Raw genomic sequence first — 16,947 nt, forward strand, 5'->3', positions numbered from 1 at the left:
AGAAGTGCTGCGGTACCTGAGGGCATCTCATGTTAGTGGAATCTTCAGATGATCAGAGAGCATCCTCCAGCACTTGTATCCTCTTGTTTGCAACAGTGAGGACTTCGAGGGCCTCAAAGAACAACATTGAATTATTGTCATATTGTATTTTGTCACTGTGGAAAGCTTCTATTTCAGCGTTTTGTAGTTATAATACTTGTAAGTGGAGTAGCTTAGTGTTTTTTTTTTCCCTCTCCTTGTTAGACACTAGGTAAGAAAAGTGCTTCATAGCAGAAATGTGGCCCTGCTCAGGAATGAATTACTGGCTAAAAGACTATGTAGAAAATGAGAGATTGGATTATATACACAAATCCTTCTTGAAAACTTAGATTTAAAAGGATATGAACTTTTAAAGGATTTTGATATGTATTGTTAAATAATCCTCTAATTAGTTTATAGGCTCTCCTGTAGTTTATTTTGCCCCTCACATAACTGGCAGGAGGTTGCTAATGCAGAATGACATGACAAGTTATGCAACTTTGTTGCAGGAGGTCAAGGGCCTTGGGCTAGGAGGAACTTCCTGGTTTGCCTTGTCAGGGTGCTTTCCTCATCTGCATGATCAAAGGTGGCTCACTACCAAGGCCACATTTGAAGCAACAGGATGGAGAAAGGGGGAAAGGAAAGAAAAGGTCCATTTCTTTTAAAGACATGCACAGAAATTCAAGATAACACTTCCATTTACATGTCTCAGGCTAAAACTTAATCAGATGTCACAGATAGCTGCTACATTTTGAACAGGCTACATTTGTTCAAAAATGTAGCCTTCATTTTTTTGAAACTATGTGCCCAGTTAAAGCTTAAGGTTTCCATTATTACTAAAGGAAGGAGAAGAAATATTAGGGGACATCTGGTAATATTTACCGCACTACCCCCAAAAATCGTGTACAAGTTCATATTCTACCTGTAGCCTGAGGTAAAGCTCACACTTTGTAGTATTTTATTTATTAACTTTTCTTGGATTATAATTTTTTAATTGAAGTGACTTTGATTTGTTTTTTATATATTAGAAGAATAAGATCCCCCACTGAAGTGTTGTTACCACACTGCACCTACCCCCAAGGTATCCATAGTCTACCACCATAGTCCACTGTGCTCCCTCCCCACCTTGCTCTTGCCTCTCCTCCTCTGGTAGCTTCAGAGTCAACTTTCTAGGGCTTGTTCATGGTTTGATGTTATCTGACCCTTTGCTCTGTTTCTCTATGTTCTACACATAAGTGATAACTTTGGTGTTTCTCTTTCTCCTTCTGACTTATGTTACATAGCAGAATCCCCTCCAGCTCTATGTTGCTGCAAATGGCAAGGGTTTATCTTATTTTAATGGTTCACTGGTATTCCATTGTGTATATACATCCCAGATCTTTTTAATCCACTCTTCTGATTAGGCTGTTTCCATATTTGGCTATTGTAAATAGTGTTGCAATGAATATAGGCGTGCATATTTCCCTTCAAATTACTGATTTTGTATTCTTCAGGTAGATGCCTAGGGGTGGAATTACTGGGTCATGTAGCAGATCCATTTTTAATCTTTTGAGGAATCTTCATACTGTTTTCCATGGAGCATGGACCAGTCTAATTTCCCAATAATCATAATCCCAATAATCCCAGTTGTGGTTTTTTCCCATATCCTCACAAGTGCTTGTTTTTGGTCTTTTTGCTGTGCGCTATTCTCACAAGTGTGAGGTGGTATTGAATTGTGTTTTTTTTTTTTTTTTTTTATATAGAGGCATGTTTTATTTATTTGTTTGTTTGTTCGTTTGTTTTGTTTATACATGCACTGGGGACAGTCAGAAGCGCAGGAGGGTGAGAGAATTCACCAGAGCCAGAGAGGGGAGCAGAGCAGGCAGAAGGACCGAAGTACACTGCTGAGGGGAGCAGCGGGCGGCAGGAGAGGTCTGCGCGCCATGTGGGACCCTCCTCCGGTGGCCGGGGAGCAGCCGGGAATCGAACCGGCGCTGCAGAGGCTGCGGGCAGCTTCGCAACCCAGCGCTCAACCGCTGCGCCACCGGGGAGGCCCTTGAATTGTGGTTTTGATTTGTATTTTCTTGACATGCACCTGTTGCCCATCTGTATCTCTCCTTTAAGAAGTGCCTATTTAGCTCTTCTGCCCATTTTTTGATTGGGTTATTTGACTTCTTTTTGTTGGGTTGTATCAGTTGTTTGTAGATCTTTGATATCAGTCCCTTGTCAGAGGTATGGTGTGCAAATATTTTTGCCCATTCAGTACGGTATATTTTTGTTTTAATCAGTTTCTTTCACTGTGCAGAAGCTTTTCTGTTCCACTTAGTGCCAATTATTTTTATTCTTTTGTTTTCATTGCTGCCAGAGACAAATCCACGAAGACACCTCTGAAGCCTAAGTCATGGAGTGTTTTGCCTGTTTTCTTATATGTATTTTATCGTTTCAGATCTCACATCCGACTATTTTGAATACATTTTTGGTACAGTGAGAGATAGTGGTCTAATTTCTTCTTTTGCATTTGGCTCTCCAGTTTTCCCATCACCATTTATTGAAAAGGCTTTCCTTGCTCCAGTGCATACTCTTTTCTTAAAAAAATATTTATTTTTATTTATTTATGCATATAAAAAGTGGGGTATAGGCGAGAGGTGGGTGGGGTGAGAGGATTCACCAGCGACAGAGTGGGGAGCAGAACAGGCAGAACTACTAAAATACACTGCTGAGGGTAACAGCAGGCAAGACAGGAGAGGTCTCCTGTGCCATGTGGGTTAGCTCCCTGGCAGGGGATCGAACTTGTGCTTCAGTGGCTGCAGACGGCTTCATAGTGCTGAGACTTAACCACTTGTGCCACCAGGAGGCCCCACTTTGTGCCTTTTAATTGCTAAGTTTGGTTCATTTAATATTGATATATGAAAATCTGTTGCTGCCACTTTGTCCTTAAGTTTGTGATTCTAACACTTTCCTTATTCAGTTATTTGTGTCAATTTTCCTCTCTTTGATTTAGATATGAGATCTTTCTACATTTCCTGGAGTCTAGTGTTTGCAAATTCTGTCTGCTTCTGTTTATCTGAGAAGACCTTTATTTCTCCCTTATATCTGAAGGAGAGACTTACAGGATAGAATATTCTTAGCTAGCAGTTTTTATCTTCAGGTATTTAGATCATGTCATTCTAATCCCTTCTTACCCATGTTTTTTTCTTCAGAGAAATCTAATGTTAGCCTAATTGAGATTCCTTTATAGGTTATCTACTCTTCCCTCTAACCATTTTTAATATGCTTTCTTTGTCTTGAACTCTTGGAACCTTCACTACTTTGTGTCTCATTTGGTGTGGGTCTCATCTTGTTTAGGTAATCTAAATTTTTAGTACCTTTAACTTCGTTCATGGCTTTGTATATTTAGTTCCTTTCCAGGTTTGGGGAATTTTCCTTTATTATTTCCTTAAAAAAATTCTCACCCCCTTATGGGATATACCTATTATTATTATTTTTTAAAAATTTATTTATTTATGCATACAAGAACTGGGGTATCAGCCAGAGGTGTGTGAGGTGAGATGATTCACCCGAGACAGAGTGGGGAACAGAACAGGCAGATTGACTGAAATACACTGCTGAGGGGAACAGCGGGTGAGTGAGGAGAAGTCTGCTGCACCATGTGGGTTGCTCCCTGGCCGGCGATCAAACTCATGCTGCAGAGGCTGTGAATAGCTTCATAGGTGTGTCTTAACACCTTGCGCCACCAGGGAGGCCCTCTGTCAGTTTTGAACTCTCTGGTAGAAAGAACAGATCCTCCATGGCTTTGTGATTGGGTTCTAGAGATTTGCTCTCTTTCTGTGGTGTAGTATCTCCCTGAGGACTCAAGTTACTGTTTGTTGTGTTTTTCGGCCTCCCCATTATTTGCTTTTGGGGCTCTGTTGCTGATGATAGGTTTGCACTGGGCCTGGCTCCACCCCCTCTCTAACTGGTCCAGGGGTCTTACGGGGGCCACACATAATTTAACTTTTAAAAACACATTAGTTTTTAGAGCAGTTTTAGGTTCATAGCAAAATTAAGAAGGTGGTACAGATATTTTCCATATTCTCTTTGCCCTCCCATATGCAGTCTCCCCTGTTAGCAACATCCCCCACCAGAGTGGTACATATGTTACAACTGATCAACCTACATTTACACATAATAATTACCCAGTCTTTAGTTTACATTGGGTTCACTGTTGGCATTTTACATTCTATAGGTGTGCACACATGTATAATATCAAATATTCACAATTTTGGAATCAATGCAGAGTATTTTTATTGCCCTAAATATCCTCTGTGCCCTTTCTATTCCTCTCTCCCTGCTCACTCTAACCCCTGGCAAACACAGATCTTTTTACTGTGTCCATTATTTGCATTTTCAGAATGGCATGTATTAGTGGTTAAAATTATGCAGTACGTAACCTTTTAAAATCAGCTTCTTTCTCTTAATAATATGCATTTAAAATTTCACCATATCGGGCCTCCCCAGTGGCGCAGTGGTTGAGCGCTGGGTTGCGAAGCTGCCCGCAGCCTCTGCAGCGCCGGTTCGATCCCCAGCCGCTGGCTGAGGGTCCCACATGGCACGCAGACCTCTCCTGCTGCCCGCTGCTCCCCTCAGCAGTGTACTTCGTCATTCTGCCTGTTCTGCTCTCTGCTCTGATTCTGGTGAATTCTCTCACCCTCCCGCGCTTCTGACTGTACCCAGTCCTTGTATAAATAAATAAAATAAATCTTTAAAAAATAAAATAAAAGGATAGAGCTTTATAATAAATAAATAAATAAATAAAATTTCACCATGTCTTTTCATGGCTTAGTAGCTCTTTTCTATTTCATAAGGAAAATACTGCATTTTCTCAATGTACCACAGTTATTTATGCCTGCTACCACTGTCTTAGTTGTGTTCATGTTTTGACAGTTGTAAATAATGCTGCTATAATATATTTATGTGCAATTTTTTGTATGGACATAAATTTTGAACTCCTTTAGGTAAATATCAAAGAACACACTTGCTAGATTGTTAGTTAAGAGTTCGTTTAGTTTTGTGAAAAGTGACCAAGCTATCTTTCAAAGTTGCTGGACTATTTTGCATTTCTATCAGCAATGAATAAGAGTTAGTGTTGTCCCACGTCTTCACCATCATTTGTTGTTGCCAATGTTCTGAATTTGTTTTGACAATTCTATCAGTATTAAGTGTGTAGTGGGTTTTTTTGTCTGTTCCTTCAGTAGACTTGAGGGTAGAGAACATCGTGTATTGCTTGTTTTCATATTTACAGCCTTGAATACAAAATGGATACTCAGGAAATGTCTGTGAAATGAAGATCTGGATAGATGCCTGTGACAATGTCAGCACTAAAACAGCAATCAACGGCGTAGGTTATAAAAATAATGACTCAGGTTCTGGTTTGATGAGAAGATTCTAAAGTCATTTAAGAAAAATTGTCTAATCCAGGAACAAAAGTTTCTAACAAAAATGGTGAGAAAGAGGGGGACTAAAAACACCCATAATTTCGGATTATGAAATGGATTTAGAGCTTTGAAGTAGATGACTCTAAAACACTACTCCTCTTAAAACAGGACATTCATTTTTATGAAAGACAATAGGTCCTCTGAAAGAAACTTTTTTTTTTTGTCATAAGCACTTAAAAAGTAAGCTTACACAAGGTTATTAGACTGTATGAATCTTCAAGTAATGCATGGGAAATATTATTTTGAAGTCAAAGAACTAATGGAGATGTATGAGGAAGACAGGATGCTTCAGTATTTTTAAAATAAGGACAGTCAATAATTAAAAAGTATTAATTTCTACTTAATGGAAAAGAGAATAATATTGCATTTTCTCAATGTACCAAAGTTTATTTATCCCTACTACCACTGTCTTGGTTGTGTTCATGTTTTTGTAGTTATAAATAATGCTTATATGGGAGGAAAGAGGAAAAAAGGGAGAAAAAAGAAAAAGAAACTTAGAAAGAAGAAGGGAGGGGGTCAGGAGAGAGGAGCATGAGGGAGAAACAGTAAAAAGCAAAAGCTTGAAATGATGAAATACCCTTCATGTTCTGAGTTTCAAGTGGACTGCCTATCCAAGCCAGAATAAAAATCCTCTTGCCTAGAGATGCTAACTTACTGGAACTCTTTGGAAGCATGTACAGTTGAATTGTTTGAGCATTCAGTTTCCAAGTTTCAAAACATGATAAATGTTCCTATTCTGCATTTTGAAATAGGTACTAGAGCCAAATTCTGATATTCCTTGATTCAGGTTTTTAACAATGTTTATAGTCTAACAGTGAAATATTAAAATTGCCTAATTAAAAATGGAGTTAAAGTTGTTTCTGATGAATTTTACTGTAGAAAACAAATTTAGGAGAAAAAAAACAAAATCTCATTGCACATAAGGAGAAAGTAAAGATGTTGTTTAGTCTTGGGAAATGGCAGGCTTTCAAAATAATATTAATTAGAAAAGCAAGATTTAGGGGGAAGCTTTGCAAAAAATTTGAACTGATGGGAAGTGTGAAAGTCATCACTGATGACTACCAAATTTTGGTAGTCTCTGATTGTTTCAGGAATGTTTTTTCTTGGTATGGTGCCCCTTGATAAGTACAATACTAAGGTACTCTGATCTGTATCCCTCAAATAAGATCACCCACCATTACTAAACAGGAATAGCAAAAATTTAAGGAAGACTGTATCAAACTCTTGTATGGAATGTTCTTCATTCATGTTTTCAAAAGGGAGGAAATGCGTGATTTCCTCCTTTCATAGCAAACCTCAAAATTGTTATACCTGTGTGCATTATCTCCAATTCTCACCCTTCGCTTCTTTCCTGAACCCACTTTATTATTTTTTAGATTTATTTATGTATGCATATGAGAACTGGGGTAGAGGCCAGAGGTGCGGGGGGTGATAGGATTCACCAGAGACAGAGTAGGGAACAGAACAGGCAAATCTACTGACATACACTGCTGAGGGGAGCAGCGGGTGAGACAGGAGCGGTCTGCTGCACATGTGGGGATTGAACTCCTGCTGCAGTGGCTGTAGATAGCTTCATAGTGCTGTGACTTAACCCCTTTTGCCACCAGGGAGGCCTTCCTGAACCCACTTTAATATGAGTTTTGCTGTAGAAATTTCATTGACTGAATTCCACTCATTTTCAATGTCCCTAATATCTCCAATCTGCAAATTCATCAGACCATTATCAGTCTTCATCTTACTTGGTCTATCAGCTGCTTTGACATTGTCTATCACTCTATCCTTAAAACATTTTCTCCACTTAGTTTCTGGAACACCACACACTTTGAGTTATTCTGTTATACCCTTGGCCTCTCTTTCATCTGCTTCTGTGGTATGTCCTCATTTCTTTGACATCTCTATATTGAATGGTCTCAGATCTCAGTCATTGTTCCTCTTTTCTTTACCTTGTCTACTTATACCTTAGGTGACTTCATTTGATCCATGGTTTTCAATACAATCTACAAGCTATGGTTCTCAAATAATTATCTATAAGCTCTGGACATTCTTCTAACCTCCAGAGTCAAATATCAAACTATCTGTTCATCTTCTCCTGTTGGATATTTAATTAGGAGCTCAAACTTTGTGATCCAAAACTAAATTCTTGCCCAATCATCCCCAGGCCCCACAAATAGTTATCTAGTTGTCTGTGACAAAATAGAGACATCATCCTCTGATCAATAAACCATATCAACATCTCCACTGCTATCAGCTTGGTCCAAGCTGCAAATCTAGCTAGGATTATTGCTTCGACCCTTTCCATACACAGTAGTCTTTAAAAAATGTAAGTTACATCATGCCACTGTACTGACAACTGCCCAATTTTTTCCCATTATACTAAAAATAATTGGTAAATTCATTACCATGGCTTATCCTCTGCTGTAACCCTAATCCTAGCCTTTTGTTTCCTATCCCACTGGTCTTACTATTCCTAGAATTACTGAACTGATTCCCACCTCAGTGTTTTTGAGTGTGCTATTTCTTCTACCTGAAAGATTATTACCTTTTTCACCTGGTTCATTCTTTTACTTCATTGAGGTTCTTGATATCACCTTTTCAGAGAGGCATTCCCTGGCCACCTTAACTAAAATGAACCCTCTATTATTTTCTTTCATGTTATCCTGCTTTATTTTCTTTATGGAACTTAAGTTGTCTGATATCTTAATTTATCTGGTGTCTCCCACAACAGCAAGTTAGTTTTATGAAGAAGCCAGATACTTTGTGTTGTTCATTGCTGTATCCGTAGTGCTTCAGACTATGCTTGATATGTAGTAGATTTACAAAAATTATTGTTGAATAATAACAATATCATATCAATATTTATAAGTTTTTATCAACACACCTTTCCATAAATGATGGTACTATATGTGATATAATATCATATTTCCATGTGTTTACAGTCTCTACCTTATGGACATGAAAGAACATATTGGTAGATTACCTTTAAGAACTATAAAACCTGTCAAGTATATTTTGTATTCTGTTTTTACTTAGCACAGAGTGGGTAGGACACACTGTTATTTACTTTTTAAGTTGTTACATGTAGTGAATGTTTTGGGTACACAATATATCCTTGCAAACAAGTATTTGGCAGCATCTGAGGTTAGGGAGAAGGGTGCTGAACAAAAGAGACTGTTTCAACAACCCAAATGCCCAAAAATAGATGACTGGATCAAGAAGATGTGGTACATATATACCATGGAATATTACTCAGCATTCAAAAAAGATAAACACATGCAATTTGCAGCAACATGGATGGCGTTGGAAGGGATCATGCTCAGCGAAATAAGCCAAAAAGAAAAAGAAAAATACCGGATGGTCTCACTCATAGCAGGAATCTAGAAAACTTAAATAAGGGACCAGGAAAATGAATATAAGAAAGTGAAAATCAAAATCAACAAAAAACTATGAACCAGAGACACTTTTTGGGGGGTGGGGGGTGGGAGGGGAAGGATTGGGGTCAGAATGGGGCGTTTGCAATTGTATGGGGGAATATAAAAATAAAATTTATTATTTAAAAAAAAAAAAGAGACTGTTTCAAAAGAGACTACTTTGCTAATATCAGAGAAATGGTGCAATTCAAGATATTGCTTAGCTCTTGGCTGAGGCTTAATTTTAATGGAATATAAGGTACATCTAATATAATTTTTTTGAATAGAATATAAAGTATGCATATTCAATAATAATTTGACCTGATTCAAGAAATTGACAACCTAGCTGGATTTTTTTAAGGGTTGTAAAGGCCTGTTGGTAAATAGCTGTGTGGGATTATAAACTCAGTAAATTTCTGTTCTGCTCAGATTAGGGGCAGATTCTGAAGTGTGTAAAGTGCTTTATGAATTAACACTGCAAACATGGCAGTTTCCTCGGTAGCTCAAAACTAAATTCTCTAGCTTTGACAGTGCTTCAGGAAATTTGTTAGTTTGATGAACTCAGAATGTCACATGGGGAATTATCTGAAAAAAGAATTAGGTAATAGGATGACTGTATTTCTTACAATATTTTTGGAAGATGTATCAAAAATATCAATCAATGCTGTTAGTATAAAATGTTGTCAAGGACAGATATAATCATATGTAACTAGATGTTTTAATAGTATTTGTTAGAAATAGAGTCTATATGTATTTCATTTGTCTGCAGTGATTTTCATCATTAAGCATGTGCCTAACTTCCTTGTGTATTTTTGTGAAGAATGACTGATAACAACTTGACTAGTGGTGAGCATGATGAAACTGTCTGATTCAAAGTCTTTTTGTGTTTGAAAGTACACAGTCATCTTTGGCATTCTTTGTGGATGACTCCCCTGAAAAACGTAGTATTTACTAGTTATTATCTTCATTGGATTTGACTCACCATTGGTTCATAGGCTGAGTGTACTCTTATTGAGCCATGTGTTGATCTTAGCCCTCAGATCTGGGAAGGTTTAGAGGTAATAAATAATGATACTGACTCATGATCAAACATACCACAGAAGCTATGAATAGGCATTTATACATAGTTGAGTGATCTCCTTGAAACAAGATTAGCTTTTTTTATATATCCCATACAATTTACCCCCCTTATTTTGGCCCCAATCCCTCAATTCCCTCTCTCCCCCCATAGTGTGTCTCTGGTTCATAGTTGTTTGTTGATTTTGATTTTTTCTTTCTTATAGTTATTCTTTTTCCTGGTCCCTTATTTAGGTTTTATAGGTTCCCGCTATGAGTGAGACCATCTGGTATTTTTCTTTTTCTTTCTGGCTTATTTCTCTGAGCATGATCCCTTCCAGCTCCATCTGTGTTGCTGCAAATTGCATGAGTTTATCTTTTTTTATTGCTGAGTAATATTCCACGATGTATATGTACCACATCTTCTTGATCCAGTCATCTATTTTTGGGCATTTGGGTTGTTTCCAAAGCTTAGCTATTGTAAATAGTGCTGCTATAAATATAGGGGTGCAGGTGCCCTTCTGAATTAATGTTTTTGTGTCCTTTGGGTAAATACCTAGGAGTGGAATTGCTGGATCATATGGAAGCCCTATCTTTAGTAGGTTGAGGAATCTCCACACAGCTTTCCATAGTGGTTGGACCAGTTTGCACTCCCACCAGAAGTGTAGGAGAGTTCCTTTTTCTCCACATCCTTGCCAACATTTGTTGTTGCTAGGTTTTTTTTTTTAATATATGCCATTCTCAGTGTTGTAAGATGGTATCTACCAAAAGCAATCTACAGATTCAATGCTATTCCAATTAAAATTTCAATGTCATTCTTCAAAGAAATAGAAAAAATATTGATGAAATTCATACGGAACCACCAAAAACCCCAAATAGCCAAAACCCTCCTGAAAAAAAAAAGAAGGGAGTGGAGGTATCACTCTCCCAGATTTCAAACTATACTAGAAAGCCATAATAATCAAAACTGCATGGTATTAGAACAAGAACAGACACATGGACCAATGAAACTGAATTGAAAACCCAGAAATAAACCCACAGATTTATGGTCAACTAATGTTTGACAAAGGAACAAAGAATATGCACTGGAGCAAAGAAAATTTGTTCAGTAAATGGTGCTGGGAAAACTGGGTTGTTACATGCAAAAGAATGAAACTTTACTACCTCACACCATGCACAAAAACCAACTCAAAATGGATTAAAGAACTAGACATAAGACCTGAAACCATAAAATATATAGAAGGAAATATAGGCAAAACACTACATGACATGCACCTCAAAGACAGGTTTACAGACACATCACCCAAAGCAGTGATAGTGAAGGCAAAGATCAACAGCTGGGACTACATCAAATTAAAGAGCTTCTGCACAGCAAAAGAGACAATAACAAAAACAAAGAGAAACCCCACCGACTGGGAGAACATTTTTGCACACAACACTAATGATAAAGGACTGAAACAAGATTAGTTTTTCAGGACGTCAGTGCTTTGAGTCACAACCTGAAACCAGGATGGGACACACAGTATATTAACTGTTGAAAGAAAATGAAAGTTATCCCAGGGTTTACTTTTATGAGAGAAAATTTAACTTCAATGATGTAAAATTAGTTGAAATGACACAGTCTTATTTTTTCTCAAATTTTATTATTTTTTCAATCATTTATATTGTTATATAATTTTGGGTGTACATCTACACACCTCCATAAGTGCACATGCTTCACTCATTCTCCACCAAAGCTCTGATGCTGATATCCCATCCACTTCCATCCCCTATCCTCCCTCCTCCCTATTCTCTCTTATAACCAGTATATTTTTCACAGAGTCTGAGACTTACTGGTGTATTGCCAGTTGGTTTTCTTTGTTTATTTATATTCCGCAAATGAGTGAAACCATCTGGTGACTTTCTGACTTATTTCACATAGCATAATTATTATTTTTAAAGATTTATTTATTTATGTATACAAGAACCGGGGTACAGGATGGAGGTGTGGGGGGTGAGAGGATTCACCAGAAACAGAGTGGGAACAGAACAGGCAGACTGACTGAAATACACTGCTGAGGGGAGCAGCGGGCAAATCAGAAGTCTGCTGCACCATGTAGGTTGCTCCCTGGCCAGCCGGGGATGGAACTTGTGTTGCAGAGGCTGCGAATTTCTTCACAGTGCAGTGCTTAACCCCTTGCGCCACCAGGGAGGCCCTCTGCTTTAATTTTTAAAAGGAATCTTCATTATATTTTCCATAAAGGAAAGGAGGCTAGTCTTTAGAATCACATATCTTTTTGTATTTATATTGTATGACCTTGAGAAACTTAAACTTTCTGAACTAATCCATATCAAACATCTGACAAAAAGCTTGATACATGGTAAGAGATTAATAAACTACAGTCATTATTATTTTGTTTACAAAGTCCCCTGGCAAAATTGGTGCTAGATTTCAGATGTCCCAGTCAATGACTTCTCATGTAATACCATTTATATCTATCATTTCACCCAGAGATGACATTTAAACCTTGTAATCATACTGTTTTTCCATGTTTCTTTACTCAAGCACTGCGTCTCTATTTCCCCATTTTCTTCTTCTCCAAACTCTATTTTTAGATGCCTTAATAATGTGAATATATCAAATTTCATAAAAACTGAATTTTTTTACCCAGTGACAACAGAAATAATATGTCTATTCTTCTTTTAGGTGTTTTTTTAAGATGCCACTTTAGTTACATTACAGGCTCCATTCTTCATTTTCTAATAAGTAATTATTTGTCCCTGCAACTTGGCCTCTGCCTTTACATATAGAACAAGAACGTATGGACATTTCAGATATTTTGGAAGAAACTTTTTTTTTCCTCTGTCAGGGTAGAGATGGAATTTTTCTATAAAACTACATTGTATAGGTGACTGTATTATTAGCCTTGTAGCACTTCTCTGTCCCTTGCTTTTTTACCTTTCCTTTCAGTATGGACTATACCAACTGTGAAATCCAGTGAAAGTCACTTATCTAAGTGCCAATTTCAGTGATTGTAAATATCTAATACAAACCTTATATACCTGTTGATTTGTTAAAATAACCCAATGAATTCCTTATAAATTATATAAAGTGAAACAAATGCAAGAAATTATTGCTACTAAGAAAAAATGATCACTAAAGATAGATAATGCATCAAAAATGTAGCAGAAGTTGGAGATTAATAACAAGTGCCTAGTTATCAGTGTGAACAGGTTAATTTTGCTGAGTTAGTATAGGCAAATGTGTAGGTTGGGGGAAGTTATTTTCAAGTTTTTGCTTTATAACAAGGTGGTCAAACACAACTCCCACTTAAACATATAGAGCACTTTATTATTCTCACAGCACTTTTACAAACAACCTCATTTAATCTTCAACACATGATCTCCATTTTATAGATGGAAATTGAGTTAGCTTGTTAGTGGTTGAGACATGGCTGAAACCCATGCTGATATTTATACCATTGTGTTTTTATTATAACACACTCCTCAGCTATATATTTGTTAGTTTATACAAAGATTAGTCATGTCAACTTTTACAGTACCTTACTGTGATTCTAAATTTCCCTTAAGATGGCTTCTAGCCATACCCTAAATCTTCCCAGTCTTGTGATTTGGAGAATATGTACCCTGGCCAGAAATACCTGATTTGTTTTTTCAGTGTGCTTGATTATAATACAGGAAGGGAAGTATTAAAAATTATGCTGAATCCTCTAAAGTTGAGACAAGGGGAAAAAATGGCCTGTGATAATTGCCTATGATAATAAATTCTTGAGAAACCATATTATTGGTAAGTACCTGGAGTTTCTCCAATAATGCAAGGATTATCTCAGTCAACTCTTAGAAAGAGGGGTTATGTAGCATGGCTTCGAAGAGATGGGGAAGTGAAGCTGAAAACAGAAAATAGCTTTATAACTGCCATTCCAAAGGAGATTCTCAGTGGGAAGCTGCCTAAGCAATAGTGTTATGTGAAACTGAGTGGATTGAAACAGGGAAATTGCCCTTTGCAATGATTTTAGGCATGTAAAATGCCTTGTGTAGTGGTTAGCAAGGGCTCTGATACTAGACAATTCAAATTCAATCTTCACCGTTTATGATCTGTGTGACTTACTAGATGTTAATTTCTCTGTGTCTCAGCTTCTCGTCTTTAAAATGGGAATAAAATTTTTGCATATATCCAAGGCTGACTGAATATTATGAGATAATGTATGTAAAGTACTTCGCATGGGGCAGTACCTGGGATGCTGTGAATGCTGAATAAATAGTAGGTTTTATCATCATCATCTTCATTTTTTTTAAAGATTTATTTATTTATGCACACAAGAGCTGGGGTACAGGCCCGAGATGCAGGGGGTGAGAGGATTCACCAGAGACAGAGTGGGGAATAGAACAGGCGGATCTACTGAAATACACTGCTGAGGGGAGCAGCAGGCAAGACAGGAGAGGTCTGCCTCGCCATGTGGGTTTCGCCCTGGCTGGCCAGCCTGGCAGCCTCCACTGCAGAGGCTGCTCACAGCTTCACAGCGTGACGCTCAACCCGCTGCGCCACCGGGGAGGGCCCATCTTCATTGCTACTGATAATATCACTTGTCATTTTTATATTGTTCCTTAGAAAAGGTTTAGCTGGCATAGTATTTGAAAAAATAGGTTTTCAATGAAAGTTTATTAAACTGCTACTCTGTAGATACATCATGAGGATAAAACTGTGTGGTGGGATTGATGACGTGGATGGTGACAGTAAGTAGAGAGAGGTTCAGAGGGAGGCTTCAGGTAAAATACATACAGGATGGATAACGTAGAACAAAAACACTTACTTGCTGGTCAGTAGAAAGTGCTCGAGAGCTCATTTTTTTTTCAGTTCCTATTTCTGTTGCCAATAAGTTCTGTGAGCTTGAGCAACTTAGCTTCTCTGGGTATTTTCTCATTTTAAAAATTAAGGAGTTAATAACTGATGAGCGGTTGTTGATTGTGGGCTGGAGGGTAGGGAATATATCAGAAGCCTTTTAAAATCTTGCCAGTCTAATTTCCATCTACCTTCTTCCTTTTATCTTCAGGCCCTTTCTTCCCTTGTGAAAAATCCTATCCTTCCTAGTAACCATATAGTATATAAAGTACTGCATTGCACAAGTGACAATCCTGTAACCCAGAAGCCAAGGAAAGAATTGTTTTCATGTTCATTTTGGGAAAGAAAGTCTACGTGATCCTAGATGTAATTAAGGAAATCCCTTCATGGGTTTGTAGATTAAATAATTCAGAAAGCCAGCTATCCAGTTTCATACCTTTGCTTAAATGTGTTGGATTGATTCAGGAAATGCTATTTGATAGCTTGAATCAAATTTCAGTAGCCTACATGTAGAATAGAAGCAAGTGATTTGACTCTTAACATTTATGCTGCAAATGACAAAAACTATGAAATATTTAAGGATAGATGGAGGAGAACTTTATTAAGATCCGAAAGCTTTTTAAGGGAAACCTGATTGTGCTAGTCTTTATAGGTAATATGAAAAAGTTTCTCTTTGTCAGACCTATTGCCATGAATCCAAAATTAACTGGTGTATTCATCTCATTCTGTGGGAGCAGCTCTGTGGAAATCTGTGGCCTTGTGTTGACCAAATCTTTGTACTACATAAAATTCCTTTGGAGGGCAGCAATGAGCTGGCAAGTAGGGAAGGAGGAATTTGGGAGAGAGGTTTATTGTACTTCACTAATAGAAATGGCATTCTTTTATGATTTTATAAGGCTAAGAAAAAATTTCATGCTATTGATTCAACATGGCTAGCTAACTTATATGCTGGACTTCCAGAGAAAAGTTCTGTAATCCTGAGTGAAACATGTAGCATAGTTGATTGGAAGTACACTGAATTGGGAATGACTTCTGTCCTACTTCCAGCTCTCTTACTAACTTGCTGTGTAATCTTGAGCAAGTCTGAGTTTTACTTCCAAATATATAAAGAAGGATTGGACTAGCATTTTCTCCAATATGCCTTCTGGCTCTAAAAGTTTGATACGAAAATTCTTCTATGTAATAATTGAAGCCTACCAACATTAGAATATTACAGATGGACCAGGTAGGATGAAGAGGATGGGACAAGGAAAGAGGGCCTGTCTGTTACTGGAACCCAGCCGCCTCAGCAATGGGAGCTGGCAGTAGAAGTGGTGATCTCTTGCCCTGCTGCTCCACCATAAGTCAGTTGGAGCAATTGGTAGTCAGAGCCCAGTAACTGCCTTTACTTCCCGGATTGTGGAATGGACCAATCAGGTGTGAGCTATGAGCTGATTAGTGCTAAATGGGCCAATCAGCCACAGTATTGGGAAAAAAATGGTCCAATCAGACTTGTGGGTGTGGCACCCTGAAAGAAGATATAAGCCAGTGTCACAGGGAGCTGGGAAAGACTCTCTGTACAAGCTTTAAAACAGAGTGTTCCACTTCTTGGTTCTGAAGCGGAGTAGCTACCGCTGTTGCTGCTCGGCTTGAATTCAGAAACGTAGCCAGACACGGGCTGGAGGACGAGCAAAAGATGCTAACCGGGTCCGGAGATCCCAAGGAGGAGGAAGCGGAGGAGGAATTAGTGGATCCCCTGACAACAATGAGAGAACATTGCGAGCAGCTAGAGAAATGTGTAAAGGCTCGGGAGCGACTAGAGCTCTGTGATGAGCGTGTATCCTCCCGATCACAGAGGAGGATTGCACTGAGGAGCTCTTTGACCTCTTGCATGCAAGGGACCACTGTGTGGCCCACAAACTCTTTACCAGCTTGAAGTAAATGTGCAGCCTTATTCGCCCCAGCTTTCGTCACCGGGGCATCAGGATAATTCCTTATGATTTTGAACATGATTTTGAACATGCCATTTAGTTCTTATTTGTGTAGTTCATGTGAAACTTGTGGATTTGAGCTTACACAGTAGTCTGTGTAATTAACAGTATTCCATCTTAATAAAGTCCTATGATCTATAAAAAACAAAACAAAACAAAACAAAACAGACTGTTCCAGCCTCTGAAGAAAGAAGAAGTACCAG

General features: G+C 38.1%; 1 protein-coding gene and 1 pseudogene across 2 annotated transcripts in view; both read left to right on the top strand.

The window, feature by feature from the left end:
• LOC119245546 (cytochrome b-c1 complex subunit 6, mitochondrial-like) overlaps window positions 1-16,794 on the top strand; it is a 30,248-nt pseudogene extending 13,454 nt beyond the window's left edge.
• The window catches only part of IL13RA2 (interleukin 13 receptor subunit alpha 2), a 55,547-nt gene that overhangs the window by 12,332 nt on the left and 26,268 nt on the right, over window positions 1-16,947 (top strand). The gene's annotated exons all lie outside the window — the stretch shown is intronic.

Source organism: Talpa occidentalis, unplaced genomic scaffold, assembly GCF_014898055.3.
Source record: "Talpa occidentalis isolate TD23 unplaced genomic scaffold, MPIMG_talOcc4v2.1 talOcc4.15, whole genome shotgun sequence".
Lineage (NCBI taxonomy): Eukaryota > Metazoa > Chordata > Mammalia > Eulipotyphla > Talpidae > Talpa > Talpa occidentalis.